Source organism: Narcine bancroftii, chromosome 5 (genome assembly GCF_036971445.1).
Source record: "Narcine bancroftii isolate sNarBan1 chromosome 5, sNarBan1.hap1, whole genome shotgun sequence".
NCBI classification, from domain to species: Eukaryota; Metazoa; Chordata; class Chondrichthyes; order Torpediniformes; family Narcinidae; genus Narcine; species Narcine bancroftii.
In genome coordinates, this window is record NC_091473.1 from 1,519,331 (window position 1) to 1,537,492 (window position 18,162).

Genomic DNA, 18,162 nt, shown 5'->3' on the forward strand with positions numbered 1-18,162 from the left:
AACACACGATCAGAGTGGATAAACGTGTGCCACCGACAATACATCCATGCAGAAAAGTTCCATTTGTGCTTCCAAAGCAACGAAATGCAGAGTTGGACAGAATGAAAAGTCTGAATGTGATGCAGAAGGTAGATGAGCCAATGGAGTGGGTGAGTTCACTCATTGTTATGGACAAAAAGAATGGAAAGTTTGGATTTGCCTGGATCCAAGCGATCTAAACAGAGCAATAAAGAGAGAACATTTTAAGCTTCCGACATGTGAAGAAATCATGTCACAGTAAGTTAGATGCATCATCAGGATTTTGGCAGTTAAAATTGGATGAAGCAAGTTCAAGACTGTGCATGTTCAATCGTCCATTTGGCAGATACAGATTCCTAAGGTGACCATTCGGAATCACCTCAGCTCCTGAAGTGAATCACAAAACTATCCATATGGTCTATGAGCACCTGGACAGAGTTGATACCTCAATGGATGACATCATAGTATGAAGAACCATGAGAATGGAGCATGATGAGAGACTAAGGAACGTGCTGGAAGCAACAAAGAAAGCAAACCTGAAGCTGAATGGAGAGAAATGCCAGCTCGTGGTGACAGAACCAACATTTGTAGGGGATATTATTGGCAGTGAGGGCATCAGACCAGATCCCAGAAAGGTGTCCGCCATTGGGAGCATGCCAAGGACACAATGCGAAAAGGGCGCACAGAGGTTTAATGGAATGGTCAACTATATGGGTAAATTCATATCCAACCTCTCAGAAAAGATGGCTCCATTGAGAGACTAACAGAAAAGAACATTGAATGGGAGTGGAGTCATGACCATGAAAAGTCATGGAGGGAACTAAAGAAACTGCTCACAGAGGAACCAGTTCTGAGGTTTTATGACCCAGCGAGACCCATCAAGGTATCATCAGACGCAACACAGTGGGCTCGGTGCAGTTCTTCTGCAAAAATATGAGCAACCCGAATGCACAGCTGAGAAGACATCGTCTGAGGCAACAACTCAGATTCAAGGACAATCAGTCAGGAGATCGTCAAGACATGTGAACCCTCTTAAGAGACTCATTGAGCAAATTTAAAGACTCTTGCTACAGAATGAAGTAGTGCTATCTTATTCGCTCTTCAAGTTTTAATGTATGTAGATGTGAACAAACAAAACAAGTTTAAAAAATGTTAACAAAGTTGATAATAATGAAAATGTAGTTCCTGGTGTTAAAGTTAAAATGGCAGAGCTATACAAAGTAAGTGTGTTAGTTAGGAACTGCTTCAGGAAGTGTTACCTCTGAGGGCTGACAATCCATTTGCATTCATTGTGCCCTGCCCGATGAGTTGGCTGTGGCAGATGTGGAAAAAGAGTTGTCGCCCAGCCTGCGCCGAGAAGCTTGAAAATGAAAGGTGAAGAAGACAGGCACAAAAGACGAGACACCACTGTAAGATGGCAGTGATGACTACCTGGAGAACCGGTGACTAATTTGACACATCTTCTTCCTTGGAGCCTGCAAGCGGAATGACCGGTAACAAGGCAAGTTCTTGCAGGACATCGCAGCCGCGTGGTCCCATCCTGGTGTCTATCACCCTCGATCAAGACAAACCCCACGGATTGAAACATTCCATGATGAAAGTAAATGAGGGAGAATTTATAAAGAACAAAATCAACTGACTCTTTGGCATTATCATTGAACCAAGCTCAAGCCCTTGGTGTGCTCTAAAATGGGACAAAACACCAGATGGTTGTAGACTGTAAACAGATTTACTCAGTTAGATGCATGACTCCTACCTCGCATCTCTGACACGCTGAATCAAATTGCCCAGTATGAAATATACTCCACAATAGATTTAAAGTCAGCCTACCACCAAGTACCTAAACGCAAAAAGGAAAGACAGTAGATGGCATTTGAAATTGATGGCAGGCTGTATCAATTTAGAAGAGTTCCGTTTGGAGTTACCAATGAAGTATCTGTTTTCCAGAGAGACCACAACTTACAGGCCACCTTCCCCTATTTGGACAATGCCACCATAGGTGGCAAAACCCTGGAGGATCATGGTTGTAACTTGAATGAATTCCTTTAGATAACCAAGGACCTAAACTTAACCTTTAATGAAGACAAGTGCGTGTAACGCACTTAGCGTCGGGCTCTACTGGGCTATGTTGTCAAAATGGTTGAAATCAGCCCCGACCCTGAAAGAATGAGACCTCTCGTGGAATTTCCTCCCCCAACCACACTGAAATCTCTCAAACACTGTCCAGGCTTCTTCTCTTATTATGCACAGTGGGTGCCGAACTATGCAGACAAGGCACGGCCACTTTTTAGAACTACTGGTTTGCCTTTGTCAGATGGAGCCCACAAAACTTTTGAGGGCATCACATTAGACATTGCCAAAGCTTCGATGTCTGCTATTGATGAGGATTTGCTTTTGACGAACACACTTTATTGCTGCACGTTTCTAAAATTTAAACGCAGTTTCACAGCCATTTTATGTTCCAGTCAGTATTTTTGAATTTAGCTAAATTCTGAGGGGGTGAAGGTGCTATCAATGACTGTCACTCACATGGATGCACTTGTGTATTGGCTACTGCTGTAGAAGTGTCTGCCCAGCTGTGCCCACTGGCCAGACTAAGGTAGCATCGAGTCTGTTAATAAAAGCCAGCTGCATCACCGTCTGGTACGGTTGCTGCAGAGAAATAGGTTGGAGGTCAATCCACAGGACCAGAAGAGTGGCAGAGATGATCACTGGGATCTCTTCCCCCCTCCCAATGATCTACTGGGATCATTGTCTGAAGAGGGTGCGCAAAATCATTGAGGACCCCTTCCACCCTGCACCCAGGATCTTTCAGCTGCTCCTATCGGGGAAGAGATCCAGGAGGATCAGAGCCAGCACCACCAGGCTGAGGAACAGCTTCTTCCCACGGGCAGTGAGAATGCTGAATGACAAAAGGAACTGCTCCCACTAACACTCTGAGGCTCTCATGCACACAAAGGAATATTTATTTATTTTTATAGATACAATAGTTGTCCTGCTTGTGTGCTATGTCTAGTTGTGTGTCTCCATGTTTTGCACTGAGGACCGGAGAATGCGGTTTTGTCGGGTGTACAATCATTGTACATGTACAATCAGATGACAATCAACTTGACTTGACCTGAACTCTATGATAGAGCACCTCAGATGCTTTGATACTGCTTTATCTTTTAGGAGATGGTCCAGGGTGGCACAATTAGGATGGAAGACACTGTTACAGCACCAGCGACCTGGGTTTGAATCAGGCACTGTCTGTAAGGAGTCCACAGTTACTTTTGAAAACTGCTTGCTTGGATTAATACCTGTTATTTTACTCTCTGTGACCTGCCTTGGTTTTCCCCAGGTGCCACGGTTTTTTCCCGCCTTCCAAAACGCATGGGGTTGTAGGTTCGTTGTATTTGGGCGGCATGAGTGTCAATGGTCGGAATCTGCTTCCACCATGTTATAAATAAAGAAAATGCAAATTATGATGGTCTGGTTTTGCCAGCTCACCCTTGGTGACTGTGTCACTGGAGACTAGAAGGCCTGTATTCAACACAATTAGGAACCCTGGAGAATCTATTTCTCCTCTCATGACCCTCAACAATACCATGACGTTTTGTACATTTTAAATACAAAGACAACTAGGAAATAATCACTTACCTTTAACATTCTGAGCATAAACAGGCAGTTTTGCAGATGGACTTATTTGCAAAGGGAGCACATCCCAACTGACAGAATACTTTAAACCAATGGCTGGTCTGAGAGGCTCTGAGCACAGGCACTAGATACCTAAAGCATACTACTTCTGTAACAACACTGAGAATGACTCAGTGGATATAAGAGGACAAAACCCAGGTGTCCTGAATTGTATATTAAGTGACAGGGATCGTCTTTAATACAGGAGATGACCACTTAGTGGCTTCCTGATATCAGGAGGATTTCACGAGGCCCAATTAAACATGAACTTTCATTTATTGCCTTCTCTGTGTAATTACAATGCTACAGAATCAAAATCAACAGTGGTCACTACATAAGGAGAACAGTTACTTTTGAAAACTGCTTGCTTGGATTAATACCTGTTATTTTACTCTTAAATATCCTTCACGCTCAAGACAAATGATACATAAGAGAACAACATTATTTGATAATAGAAGATAAATTAAGTGATTTAAATTTTGAAAAATGCATGACTTTTGAGAGTCACTTGGAAACTCCACTAATATGAATTTGGCTTCGAAATCGGAAGTCCTATAAAATATCCTGTCCAGCAGAAGGAGTTCATAAAAACCAGTGTGTGAATCCTTTGGTGTTTAATTGGCTAATGAAATATGATTTGCATGATCGCTAGGATCTGAGTTGAGAGAAAGAAAACAGATCAGCATTTCATTGGATATCTTCCAGTAAAATTTATGTGATAAGGTCTTTAAGTTCTGGGTACTTACACCCTATGTTACGTGAACAAGAATTGATGCTCTCAAGCCATTTTTGTTATTTGTCATGTTCATAAATCACAAAATACAGTTGTTTTTGTGTAGAATTGTGAAGGATTGAGGCTGCTGTCTGTCACATTGTTGAACGATGTCAGGGGTGACCAAATTTGTTTAATGTAAGAGCCACATACAATGAACTTCAGATGCTTGAGGGCAGCAACAATCATGTGATCACAAGCCAATCCCACGAAACCTCCATTGTGAGTAACAGCTTGTACCATTCCTATCTCAGCCAACATCCCATTGTATAAGAGGACTCGTGTATAGGACGACTGCAGAATTTCCACTTAAAATGTTGGTTTTGAGTGATACCCTTTGTATAAGATGCAAATCTGGACAGTGGATGCTATTAAAAGCAAACCACAATATTTTAAATAGCAGATGATCATTCATACTTTACATTTTATTTGGATGCTTTAAAATAAATCACTGTCGCTCCTGTAACAGGCAATAAAATCGGTAAAGCCTGCACGGAGCCGACAGTAGTGAGACCAGGTGGATGGACCCTGCGGGGGAAGTGCTGAGATTTCCTAAACAATTAACAGGGCATGCACAAGATTGCATCGGAGCCAGTGAGGAGCTGGCGGTGGTGTTGCGACTTTGTCAAGGTAAGAAGTTTTGTACAGAATGACCCAGATCTTAAGGTAAAAATTCTAAGTTTTGAGGACCGTCCTAGACAACAGCATTTATGGTATCTCGGCATGTGATGTGTCAAAGAGCCGCATGTGACTCGCGAGCCGCCATTTGGCCACCCCTGAACTATGTGAAGTCTCTCATAATTAATTTCATCAAAGAAAAACAACTCAAGAACCAATCGACTTGCAGGAAGTTACTTCAGATGTGTCATTCAGTTTTATTGTTGATCATTCACAATGAGATTTCAACTCAACAAACCAGTTGCAGAGCATCAAGTGGTTGGTACACCCCTAATTATTCGCATGATGAGTTTGGTGGCATTTTTTGACGCAAATTTAATTTGTATCGAGAAAAGGAATTCTCATCATAACTAGCTAATCTAATCGGGGGTGAGGTGGGGTGGGCTAACAAATTATATGCTTTTATCTCTGCTGACTCAATGCTGGAAGACAACATTTTGATAAAGTTAGTGTTTGATAATCACACTGTTAATAGTTGTACCCCTGAGCCGAGGTATGTGGTATTGATTCACAGTAATCGGCCCTTTTACCCATTGGCCAGAAGCGATACCCCTGCCCACATGTGACAGAGACATGCGCCAGAGCTTTCTTGTCCACTTGAGACACATGCTTTGGAGGCCCGACCCACATCAGCTCGGACCATGTGGTGCCCAGTTCATCACCTTCGCTTTGGGCCAACCTAGCCAAGTTCTGTGGCAGCCATTTAAACCACACCACAGCCTACAATCCTTGGGCAAATGACCTCATCAAACGTTTCCACTGCTACCTGAAAGCAGCTCAGAAAGTTCGACTACAAAGCCCTAACTGATTGGATGAACTCCCATGTGTGCTGATAGGAATTTGCACAGCACCAAAAGACCTACCAGTGTTGTCAGCCGAGATGGTGTATGGCTCCCCGCTTGCCATCCCAGGGGACATTCACTTCAAACCTCCCGGCCCACAACCCAGTGCTCTAGATGCCCTCCAGTGAGTGAGGGAACAAACGGGTAAACAGAAACCTCCACCACCTTCCTGACATGACTCTCCATCCTGCCATGTTCCAGCCATCCTGCAATCCATCAAATTAGTTTTCATTTGGAGAGGACAGCAAGGGACACCCCTACAGTATCCCTACGAAGGTCCAATCAAGGGGTTGCAGCACGACAGTGTCATTTTCACCTTGGACAATGGTGGGTGGCAGTGCATCTGGACTCAGACAAGCCCGCCCCGTATCCCCAGGTCAGACACAGAGGCTGCCCACCCGCCCAAAGATAGTACAGTATCTTGCTTAAAGGGTGGCAGTGATTCTAGGTGGGGGGGGGGGAGTGTAGTGGGCCGAGCGACCAATTAGATTGGCTGAATTGCTGCCCTAGTCGTCTGACACAAGATGGCGCAGGCCCTCCTTCCCTTCCGAGGAAAAGCCAGCAGTTGGCAACATGCGTTAACCGGGGGGACAGCACCTCTTCCTTATTACTTGCCGCTGGTCGGGGAGTGATGCCGCGATGCAATGACATCACTTCCTAAGTTCAGCATGACCCTAACAGGAAGTGTACGGTCCCCTCGAGCAGCGCGAGGAATTCAAAATGAAGTTCAGTTACTGGCTCACCTCGTGCTGTGTGGACATCTCTCGTTTCGGTAATGCTGCCATTAGCAGACACTGCAGTATCGTATTTATGTCCTTTAAACTGTTTATTCTGAATGCAGGCATATTAGTTAGGCATTGTAAGAGAAGTTTCAAGCAAATGGAATATACACTTATCCGGCATCTACCAATCCCAATAGGTCCTGGATACCAGAAGTTTTACTGTACTCAGTTCCCTGACTAATGAAGCCAAGCATACCATATACCTTCTTTACCAGCCTATCTATTTGTGTGGCCACTTTCAAGTACCTAATGGACCTGAACCTCCTGATACGTCTACATTATTAATACATATGAAAGTTCTGCCACTAATGTAATGCATTCCCATTACATTTGACCTGGCAAAGTGAAACACCTCACTGTAACTGATCTATGTCGTGTAGAATTTTTATTAGCCCTCTGAACTGCTCGCTGTTCCACCAATTTTAGGGTCATCTACAAATGTACTAACCCAGACATATATATTTCCATTGGAGTCATATACAAACCACAGGGACCGAACAATACTGCAGAACAATACTGGTCATGGGCTTCCAGCATTATATTTTCTATGGGCCAGCCAGTTCTGAATCCAAACTATCAATTCACCATAGATCCCGTACATTCTGGATCCATGAGGGGCATTGTCATTTTTGCACGGTTGCTATTTCAAAAAGTATGCTACAGAATATCTAACTGTCCTCATATTAGGGAATTAAATTAATTACAGCTACATTTATTCTGCTGGAGGTTTTGTCAATCTTTTGATGGCTTCTGAACTTGCGATTTTAAAGTGAGCAGAGGAAATGAGATGAGTAATCGATGGAAGAAATAAAAAAATCAGCTTGAACTGTGGACCGGCCTTTTGGACTGGGGACGGTAATTATAAAGGATGGATTTCTGCTAAGAACTCTGGGCAACTTGTGGTCCAGCTGAGTGCTGACTCACCAATTGTTTGGAACTTTCGAGGACAAAGGGAGAATCCAGCTGAGAAGCAGAGAGCAGCAGTTGGAATGGCGGAGGGCAGCTGGAGAGCTGTGTGAAATGCACATGCCTCATAAGTAAGGATTCATAAGTTTACTACAATGCAACATCAGTCATTTCTCCCCCCCCCCCCCCCCCATGTTCAATACGACAGCCTTTGTTTTCAGTTGAAGAACTGAACTTGGACATTGAACTTTGAGATTGAATTCTGTGGACTATGTTTTTGGACTGACTTACTTGATGGACTGACTTGGGGTTGGGGGATTTTACCTTTTGGAATATTGGGCACAGACTGCAATGGTCTGGGTCAGTGGTTCTCAACCTTTTTCTTTCCACTCACAACCCACTTTAGTAATCCCTATGCCATAGGTGCTCTGTGATCTGTAAGGGATTGCTTAAGGTGGGTTGTGAGTGGGAAGGGAAGGTTGAGAACCAGTGCTCTAGACCCAATTGCTATTGAAATATTTTGCTTGAGAAAAATTGTCATTGGCCCATTTCTGAAACTGTGCACATAACAAATCAACGAGGGACGATTAAAACAGTGGGTTTCAAACCTTTTTCTTTCCACCCACACCCCCACCTTAAGCAATCCCTTACTCATCACAGAGCACCTATGGCATAGGGATTACTTAAGGTGGAATGTGAGTTTAGGGGGCAGTTTGAAAACCACTGTTTTAGATGGAGACTTGGTGGTTAAACAGACATCAGGAAACAAAGTGACTGTTCCTATGTGTTTTACTCCATGCCTTAAAACATATTCAAATTCATTAAATAAGAAGCTACAAGTTCTGGGTGTTTATGGGGAGATGAAGAGTGTAAAACTTATAGTTCTGCCTACATCAACCCAATGCACAGCTTTCGAGAATAACCACGCAACAAACAAAAAAAAGAGACATAGTTTAGGTATTAAGCAGCTGGGATCAAGTGAATCCCAGGTGTATCGGTGAAATAGAGGGAGGTCAGGAGGGCAAAAAAGGAGAAATGAGAGAGAATCCTGGGAGATTTTCCAAGCATATAAAGGGCGGAACAGTATTAGGGAGATACAGGGATACGCTGTATAACACGGTTAATACGTTCCAAGCAAGTTCTGTGCTTTGGAAAACCACACTGTTCAAAGCATTACAATGTACACTAATGTAATACGTTCCAATCCTGTAATTATTTGTTCTTTTACCTAGAACTCTTATGTAAATGTGTGCATAAAATATTTAAAAGGGATATAGAAAACTGAAAAATGACAAAGATCTTTATTGACAATAAATGAATATTGTTTATTTCAGAAAATATTTGTCTAATTTAGCCTACATTTCTTTAATCTTCTTTTGTTTATCATGCATTTCTTTGCGATATCGAATAGCCTTTTGCAATTCTTGCCAAACTCTAACGCTTCTCTCGATGTTTGGTTCTACATCCTTAAGGTCACTGATTTCTCCAATAAACATTGATAATTCCTCCGAGCTATCATCGGCACTTCATTAAGATTTTATTTTGCAGCTGATCTTCATATAAACATTGTTGATCCATTTCAATCAGAGTTTCATCATGAAGTTCATTTCAATGCAAATTAGTGCACATTATCACGGTCCAAAGTTTCAAATTCTTCAAACAAATGTCTTGTCACCCAGGCGTTTCTATTTGATCGCTATATTACTGGAAGTACACTTTGTACATAGCCTTTAAGAGCCCTTGCATTCTGGGAATGGGCTTTCATTTGAAATCCCCAGGCCCATTTCCGCCAAGTAGGAGCGTCAATTGGTCTTTCAAAACTTTATAGCCTGGTTGAAATGTTTACTTTTTCGGCTAAAAAAAAAGTGCACGGTGGCATCTTTTTCCAAAATAATCCGGTTTCGTCAACATTAAAAATGTGCTCATCTGTGTAGCCTCCTTGGTCTATCACTTTTAGTTTGGCCGGAAAGCCTGCAGTTACATCATTACCAGCACTCGGAGGTTCGCCTGTAATTCGAACCTTCTGGAGCCCCACGCGGTGTTTGAAGTTGTAAAACCAACCATGACTTTGCTGAAAAAAATTTCCCCTCCATTTCTGTTTTCTTTTTTAATGTCCAATGGAGGCTTTGTTGCTTTAGCTTGAATTGTCATTTTGACTTAATAGAATTCTTTTCCGGTTGCAATCTACAATCCAGATCATTAAAAGGCGTTCCATATTTTCTACTGCAGAACCATTATGTCTAACAATCACTTTAGTCATAAGATGGTGTTTCCGTAAAATGTTCATTCTTGATTAGAGTTTGAACAGACGATTTATTCATGTGCTATTTTAGCAAATGATGTTCCATCTTCTATGTTTGCTTAATAATTTCCAGTTTCTTTTCTTAGAAACATAGAAACATAGAAGATAGGATCAGGAGTAGGTCATTCGGCCCTTCGAGCCTGCTCCGCCATTCAATGAGATCATGACTGATCTTAAAGTTCAGTATCCCGTCCCCGCCTTCTCTCCGTAACCCCTAATTCCCTTATAATGAAGAAATATATCTAATTCCCTCTTAAATATATTCAATAAGCCTGCCTCTACTGCTCTCTGTGGCAATGAATTCCACAGATTTACCACCCTCTGGGTAAAGAAATTCCTCCTCATCTCGGTTCAAAAATGGTTTGCCTATTATCCTCGAACCATGGTCCCGGGTTCTGGACTCCCCCACAAATGGAAACATCCCTTCCGCATCCATTCTGTCCAGTCTTGCCAGAATTTTATATGTCTCTATGAGATCCCCTCTCAATCTTCTAAACTCCAACTTTTGCAGTTGGTTTTTATGTTTGCCGCAATCTTTCCTCATAAGTTATTCTTCCCATTCCAGGTATCAGCCTGGTGAATCGCCTCTGCACTCCCTCCATTGCAAGAACATCCTTCCTTAGATAAGGTGACCAAAACTGCACACAATACTCCAGGTGGGGTCTCATCAAGGCCCTGTACAGCTGCAGTAAGGTATCCTTGTTCCTATACTCAAACCCTCTTGATATGAAGGCCAACATACCATTTGCCTTTTTAACCGCCTGCTGTACCTGCATGCTCGCCTTCAGAGACTGGTGTACAAGAACCCCTAGGTCTCTCTGCACTTCCCCATCTCCCAATCTATTGCCATTCAAATAGTAATCTGTCCTCCAGTTTGTATTGCCAAAGTGGATAACCTCACATTTATCCACATTGTAGTGCATTTGCCATGTTTCTGCCCAGTCCCCCAATTTATCCAAATCACACTGGAGCTTCCTGACCCCATCTTCAGTGCACACAACCCCTCCTAGCTTAGTGTCGTCTGCAAATTTGGAGATATTACATCCAATCCCCTCATCCAGATCATTAATGTAAATTGTGAACAGCTGGGGTCCCAGTACAGATCCCTGTGGCACCCCACTGGTCACCGCCTGCCACTCAGAAAACGAGCTGTTTATCCCAACTCTCTGTCTTCTATCTGCCAGCCAGTTCTCAATCCACATCAATACCTTGCCCCCAATCCCATGAGCCTTGATTTTGCATGCCAGTCGTTTATGTGGGACCTTATCGAAGGCCTTTTGGAAATCCAGGTACACCACATCCACTGGCTCTCCCCCATCTATTTTACCTGTCACCATCTCAAAGAATTCCAATAGATTTGTCAAGCACGATTTACCTTTTGTAAATCCATGTTGACTCTGTCCGATCCCTTCTCTGCTAGTCATATGCTCCCCTATTACATCCTTAATAATGGATTCCATCATTTTTCCTACTACTGATGTAAGGCTCACTGGCCTATAATTCCCCGCTTTTTCTCTATCCCCCTTTTTAAATAGTGGGGTAACATTAGCTACCCTCCAATCCATGGGTACTGATCCTGAGTCTATCGAGTTCTGGAAAATAATTCTTAAAGCATCTGGTATCTGAATGTCCACTTCTTTAAGTACCCTAGGATGTAGATTATCAGGCCCTTGGGATTTATCGGCCTTCAATCCCTTCAATTTCCCCAAGACCATGTCCTTAGAGATACTGATTTCTTTCAGCTCCTCCTTTGCATTAGTCTTTATGTTTTCCAAAATTCTTGGGAGGTTATTTATATCCTCTCTTGTGAAAACAGAACTAAAGTAAGAATTTAATTGGTCTGCCATTTCCTTATTCCCCATTATATATTGCCCTGATTCTGACTGCAAGGGACTTACTCTGGATTTCACCAATCTTTTCCTCTTGACATATCTATAAAAGCTTTTGCAGTTGGTTTTTATGTTTGCCGCAAGCTTACTTTCGTAATTTATTTTTGCCCTCTTGATTAATCCCTTTGTCCTCCTTTGGTGCATCTTGAACTGTTCCCAATCTTCGGATTTGGTACTTTTTTGTCCAATTGATATGCTCTCTCTTTGGACCTAATGCTGTCTCTAATTTCCCTTGTTATTCATGGTTGAGTCACCTTTTTTTGGTTTATTTTTATGTCAAACCGGTATAAATTATTTCTGCAATTCTTCCATTAGATCTTTGAATGCTTTCCATTGTCTTTCCACTGTCAACCCCACTCCCCCCCCCCATAAACACCACCCAGTCAATCTTACTCAACTCCTGTCTCATACCATCATAATTCCCTTTATTTAAATTCAGGACCTTAGTCTCAGTTTTAATTTCTTCACTCTCCATGTTGAGTAAGAATTCGATCATATTGTGATCGCTCCTACCCAAAGGGCCTCGTACAACAAGATTGTTGATTAGCCCCTTTTCATTCCATAATACCCAGTCTAAAATGGCCAGCTCCCGAGTTGGTTCCTCGACATATTGGTCTAGATAACCGTCCCATAAACATTCAAGGAATTCCTCCTCCTCAGTACTTTTACTAATTTGGCTAGTCCAATCTATATGTAAATTAAAGTCTCCCATGATGACAGCTGTTCCCTTAATGCACGCTTCTCTAATTTCTCTTTTTTATGCCTCCCCTCACCTCTACATTTCTATTTGGAGGCCTATATACCATCCCCACTAAAGTTTTCCGCCCCTTGCTATTCTTCAGTTCTACCCATATAGATTCCGCATCTTCTGAGTTAATATCCTTCCTATCAATTGTGTCGGTCCCTTTTCTCACCATCAATACTACCCCACCCCCTTTTCTTTCTTGCCGATCCCTTCTAAATATTGTATACCCCGGGATGTTAAGTTCCCAGGCTTACCCACCTTGCAGCCATGTTTCTGTAATCCCAATCAAATCGTATTTGTTTGTCTCAATTTCCACAGCCAATTCATCTACCTTGTTCCGAATGCTTCTTGCATTAAGATATAAAGCCTTCAGATTTGCCTTTTTCACCCTCCTTGCTCTTTCTGATTTTTTACTTTCGCTGCCTAACCCAACTTTTCCTATTTTATCTTTCCTGTCCTTTGCCCTATCGTACAGGTTCCCATCCCCCTGCCAAATTAGTTTAAACCACATCTGACGGCTGCACCAAACCTAACTGCCAATATATTGACCCCTTTTTGGATGGGTTTAGGTGTAACCCATCCTTCTTGTAAAGGTCATGCCTTCCCCAAAAGAGATCCCAATGGTCCAAAAAGCCAAAACCTTGTCTTTTACACCAGCCCCTCAGCCACACATTCATTTGTCTTAACCTTCCATTTTTGTCCTCAGTTGCACTTGGCACAGGTAGCAATCCAGAGATCACCACCCTGGCGGTCCTGTTTCTTAGCTTCTGTCCTAGCTTGGTGTAATCCTTTTTTAGTACCTCCTCCCTCTTTTTATCTATGTCATTGGTACCACATGTACCAAGACATCAGGCTGCTTGCCCTCTCCTTTCAGAATACTCTGGACCCGATTTGAGATATCCCGTACCCTTGCACCAGGGAGGCAGCACACCATGTGGGTATACCTATCTTGCTCACAGAATCTCTTGTCTGTACCTCTGACAATGGAGTCCCCAATGACCACTGCATTCCTTCTTACCTTTTGTACTACCATATCAGGCTCAGTGCCATCGACCTGATCATTGCGGCCAGCTTCTGTCAGGTCATCTCCCTCAACAGCATCCAACACAATATACCTGTTGCTGAGAGGTGTAGTCACAGGTGTGCTCTCAATTTTCCAGGCATTTTTCTTCCCTCCTCTGACAGTTACCCACCTACCTGACACATCTGGTCTCGGGGTAACTATCTCCCTGAAAGTTGAATCTATTAACTCCTCACTCTCCCTTACCAGGCGCAGCTGCAGCTCCAGATCCCCAACTCGGTCCTTAAGGAACTGCATCTCGGTGCACCTGATGCAGATGTGGCTATCTGGGAGGGTGGAACTCACCCATGGTTCCCACATCTGACACCCAGTACAAAGCACTAAGCCCATAGGCATGACTGAGTTAAAATAATGCCGCTTACCTTTCTCCTCGCCTGCTTTCGCCTAAGCCTGTTGAGCCAAAGCCTGGAAGTCCCACTCCTTCACCGTGTCGTTTGCTCGCCAGGCTGCTCACCTCACCTTCTCGTCACTATCACCAAGCTCCTTCACCTCCAACTCACAGCCAATTCAAGTAGGCCCAAACCCCGGTAAGCCCCCGACTTTTATAGCTCACCTTCTCGTCACTTTTCCCAAGCTCCTCTTCCTCCGACTCACAGCCCGACTCTCTCCGAGCTCCTCCTCCGACTCACAGCCGATTCAATGTGACCCATTTTAGTTTATTACATGTATCACCCTCACTGCATTTCCTCTTTCCACTTATATTGTTTGTAATGTTACGAGCCCAGAGGACCCCAAAACCCAGCAGCAATAGATATTCACCAAGACAAATGGTTACTTAAACAAAAGTTGCTTTTAATTATCTTTAATCATGAAAACACTTTAATTTATCTCTATTATCTTAATTAACCTAAATTAACCCCCTTCTAATTCCAAGCATGCATGTATGTAACGTGTGTGTGTGTGTGTGTAAGTTCAGAAAAGTTATTTGGTTCACAGTCCAATCTCACTTCTCATACCTCCAAGTTCACTGGTTGCAGGCAATTCTTATACTGTACACAGAATTTAACATTTATAAAGTTCACCAGGCTTTGGTGCTTGAAAGGTAAATGGTTACCGCTCAGGAAGGTTCTTGTCGGTTTTCAGAGAGAGATTTGTTGTTCCTGGACACAAACAGATCCCTTCAAATCAGCCACATCAGTGTCTTGCCGAAGAAACTTGCCCCATCAGTTTTTCCAGATGATAACCTCTTTCTTTCAGGTCACCACAGAGTTCATTTTTGTTTCTCTTATTTCAAGTGAAACATTAGGTAGCCAGTCCTCTCTTGCATGAACCACAAGAGCTTTGACCAGGCTGATCTAAGCACTCACAACCCATCTCCAAATGGGTTTTTTCCACAAGCTTGCCAGGTTGTCCTATTCCAGTCCCAGCTGCTGCTGCTGAACTGCAGAACTGATCTCTCTCTCTGAGAAAAAATCTGTTCAACTCCCTCTGCTTGCAAAAACCATCCGACCTTTTAGAACAGCAAGCTGCACTCCCAGACAGCCTGCGGCTCTGAACTACTCCTCCGATCTCTTTCATCTGTTGCTGTTCAAAACAACAATCTGTTAGTGAAGTCTCTTGGGCACTCCCCAAAGTTTTTGCAAAGCCCCCCAGATGCCGCCCTGTCTGGCTTGAGCAGAGCTCCAGTATTTTAAATGTGATCTACAGTGAAAAACCTGGCCCAATTTATCTCCCAAAAACATATCTATCTACAATACAAACACAACATAATCTGTCACAGTAAGGGTGCACTTTTATACAACACAATTAAAATATTACAGAGAAGCCTTGGCCTTCTTGCTCAGTGTCTAGAGCAATACTAAAACAAGTTAAGCAATAATAAATTGACCAAATGCAGCCGAGTGGCGAGCATGTTAAATAATTGCATCACTGTTGATAACGCAATATTAATAAAATTATATCAAAACCCACACTGTTCAAAACTGTGTTATACAAGGTATCACTGTAATAAGGTCTCCAAAGGATCAGTATCGTCCTCTTTGGTGTGGAGTCACAGAAGATGGGCTGGGTTTGAAGCAAAATAATTCTCATCTGCACTTAAAAAACATGGATGTTGGGGAAGTTAACATGATGTTTTAAAGAGAGTTCACAATACAGGTGCTGGGGGTAAGAACAATAGAGGGTTTGGGGCGTGAGGTTGGGAAAGGTTAGATTGATGGAATAATTGTGTATAGGTCAGCACGACATCACGGACTGAAGGGCCTGTACTGTGCTGTAATGTCTGTGTTCCCAAACAGGGCTTAACATCCAAAAGGTTAATTTTATGTGGTGCTAGTCACACACCCTATTTTCCTGCTGAGATATGGTGTCATGAAACACCGTGATAAACATGTGGAAATTGTCAAGCATCAGATTCTGTGACTGCCTGAATGCAGCAGGCAGAAGCAACCGGTGTGGTGTCTGTCACACACAAATCCACATGCTGGCCTTCAGCATTCTAGGGTTTATCTTCTCAAGTCTCAAAAGCTTTTGATAGAATTCCTTTGAATGGAAAAGCTCTGCACTTTTTTGTTAATATTCAGGTAAGAATTTTAAGGCTAGATTCCCAAATTGATCTTTGCTTGTCAGGAGTACAGGTGGAAATTAAAATGCAGAGGTTAATATGCTTTGTGTTGCGGCTAGGAAGTAAAAAAAAACAATCTTACAACTTGCATCAATCTTAACAAATGTTTATTTTGAAATGACTATTTGACTCTTCCAGTCTTTCAGTAAAAATGAGCACCAAATGAATGACCAGTCACTTTTGAGCTTCGCTCAATGGAAAAAATATTGGCCAGGTTTCCCATGACTTTTGTTTAAATGGTTAAAGGAGCTTGATCTTAACAAACCATCAGAAAGCTGGACCTCCAACTGTAAAAACCTCTCTCTAACCCAACGGTTCTTAACCCTTTTCTTTCCACTCATCCCACTTTAAGTCATCGCTATGCCATCGGTGCTCTGTGATCAGTAAGGGATTGCTTAAGGTGGGATGGGAGTGGGAAGGGAAGGTTGAGAATCACTGCTCTAGACCCAATTGTGACTGAAATATTTGGCTTGAGAAAAATTGTCATTGCCCCATTTCGTTTGGAGATATGAAACCCTGCACATGACGAGTCAATGAGTTGTGATTAAAACAGTGGTTTTCAACCTTTTTCTTTCCTTAAGTAATCCCTTACTAATCACAGAGCATCTCTCTTCTCTTTCTCTTTGGCTTGGCTTCGCGGACGAAGATTTATGGAGGGGGTAAAAAGTCCACGTCAGCTGCAGGCTCGTTTGTGGCTGACCAGTCCGATGCGGGACAGGCAGACACGATTGCAGCGGTTGCAAGGGAAAATTGGTTGGTTGGGGTTGGGTGTTGGGTTTTTCCTCCTTTGCCTTTTGTCAGTGAGGTGGGCTCTGCGGTCTTCTTCAAAGGAGGCTGCTGCCCGCCAAACTGTGAGGCGCCAAGATGCACGGTTTGAGGCGTTATCAGCCCACTGGCGGTGGTCAATGTGGCAGGCACCAAGAGATTTCTTTAGGCAGTCCTTGTACCTTTTCTTTGGTGCACCTCTGTCACGGTGGCCAGTGGAGAGCTCGCCATATAATACGATCTTGGGAAGGCGATGGTCCTCCATTCTGGAGACGTGACCCAGAGAGCATCTACGGCAGAGAGGATTACTTAAAGTGGGTTGTGAGTGGAAAGAAAAAGATTGAGAACTACATTGGAACCCTCTGTCCTCGAACAAAATCACTTACAATTTCACTTTTCAAAATATTTGTAATATAAATGTCTATTCATTTAAAATATTCATAAGCTGTTTTCAAATCATTCATGTGTCAAAATTGTTTTTATTAATGTTTCACATTTCTGACTTTTGTAACAATAAAAGCACATGTTTATTGAATGTTGCAAAATAATTATTATCAAGAAGATATCAATTATCATTGTTAGTCACCCTTCATTATTTTGTGCAACATATTTTAGAAGGGCATGGAGAGAAATGTTATTGAAAGCTGAATAATGACAGAAAACACTTTTGTCTCTGGTTCTTTCAATAAATGTGATCCTCAGGTTGCAGTCTTGCACACAAAATGGCCTCCTCCCCCCACCCCCCCCCAAAAATCAGCCACACCTGATCTTTTCAGACTGCATTGGAGAGCAAGCAGCCATGCCTGTTCACTGTGCAGAAATTTTGGCACGACAATGTGCAAATTTGGAAGAATTTGGTGATTCATCATTTGGAATACAAATCACTGAACAAAGAATATATTGGGCTGCTCAAGGAGAATCCCTAAAATGGCAGACAATACATTTTAAACATTTCAGCAAGAGGTGCAATTCGTGTTAGTGCCCAACATCATTCCTCATCATAGCAATTGTGCCTACAGACCCGATAACTTCGTTCAAGGGCAGACAACCTCTGGATCCAGCATTAGCTGCTTTTTCTTCCGCTTTGTTAGGATTCAAGGTTGTCACACAACAATACATTCAATCTGTAACATACTTTTTGTCT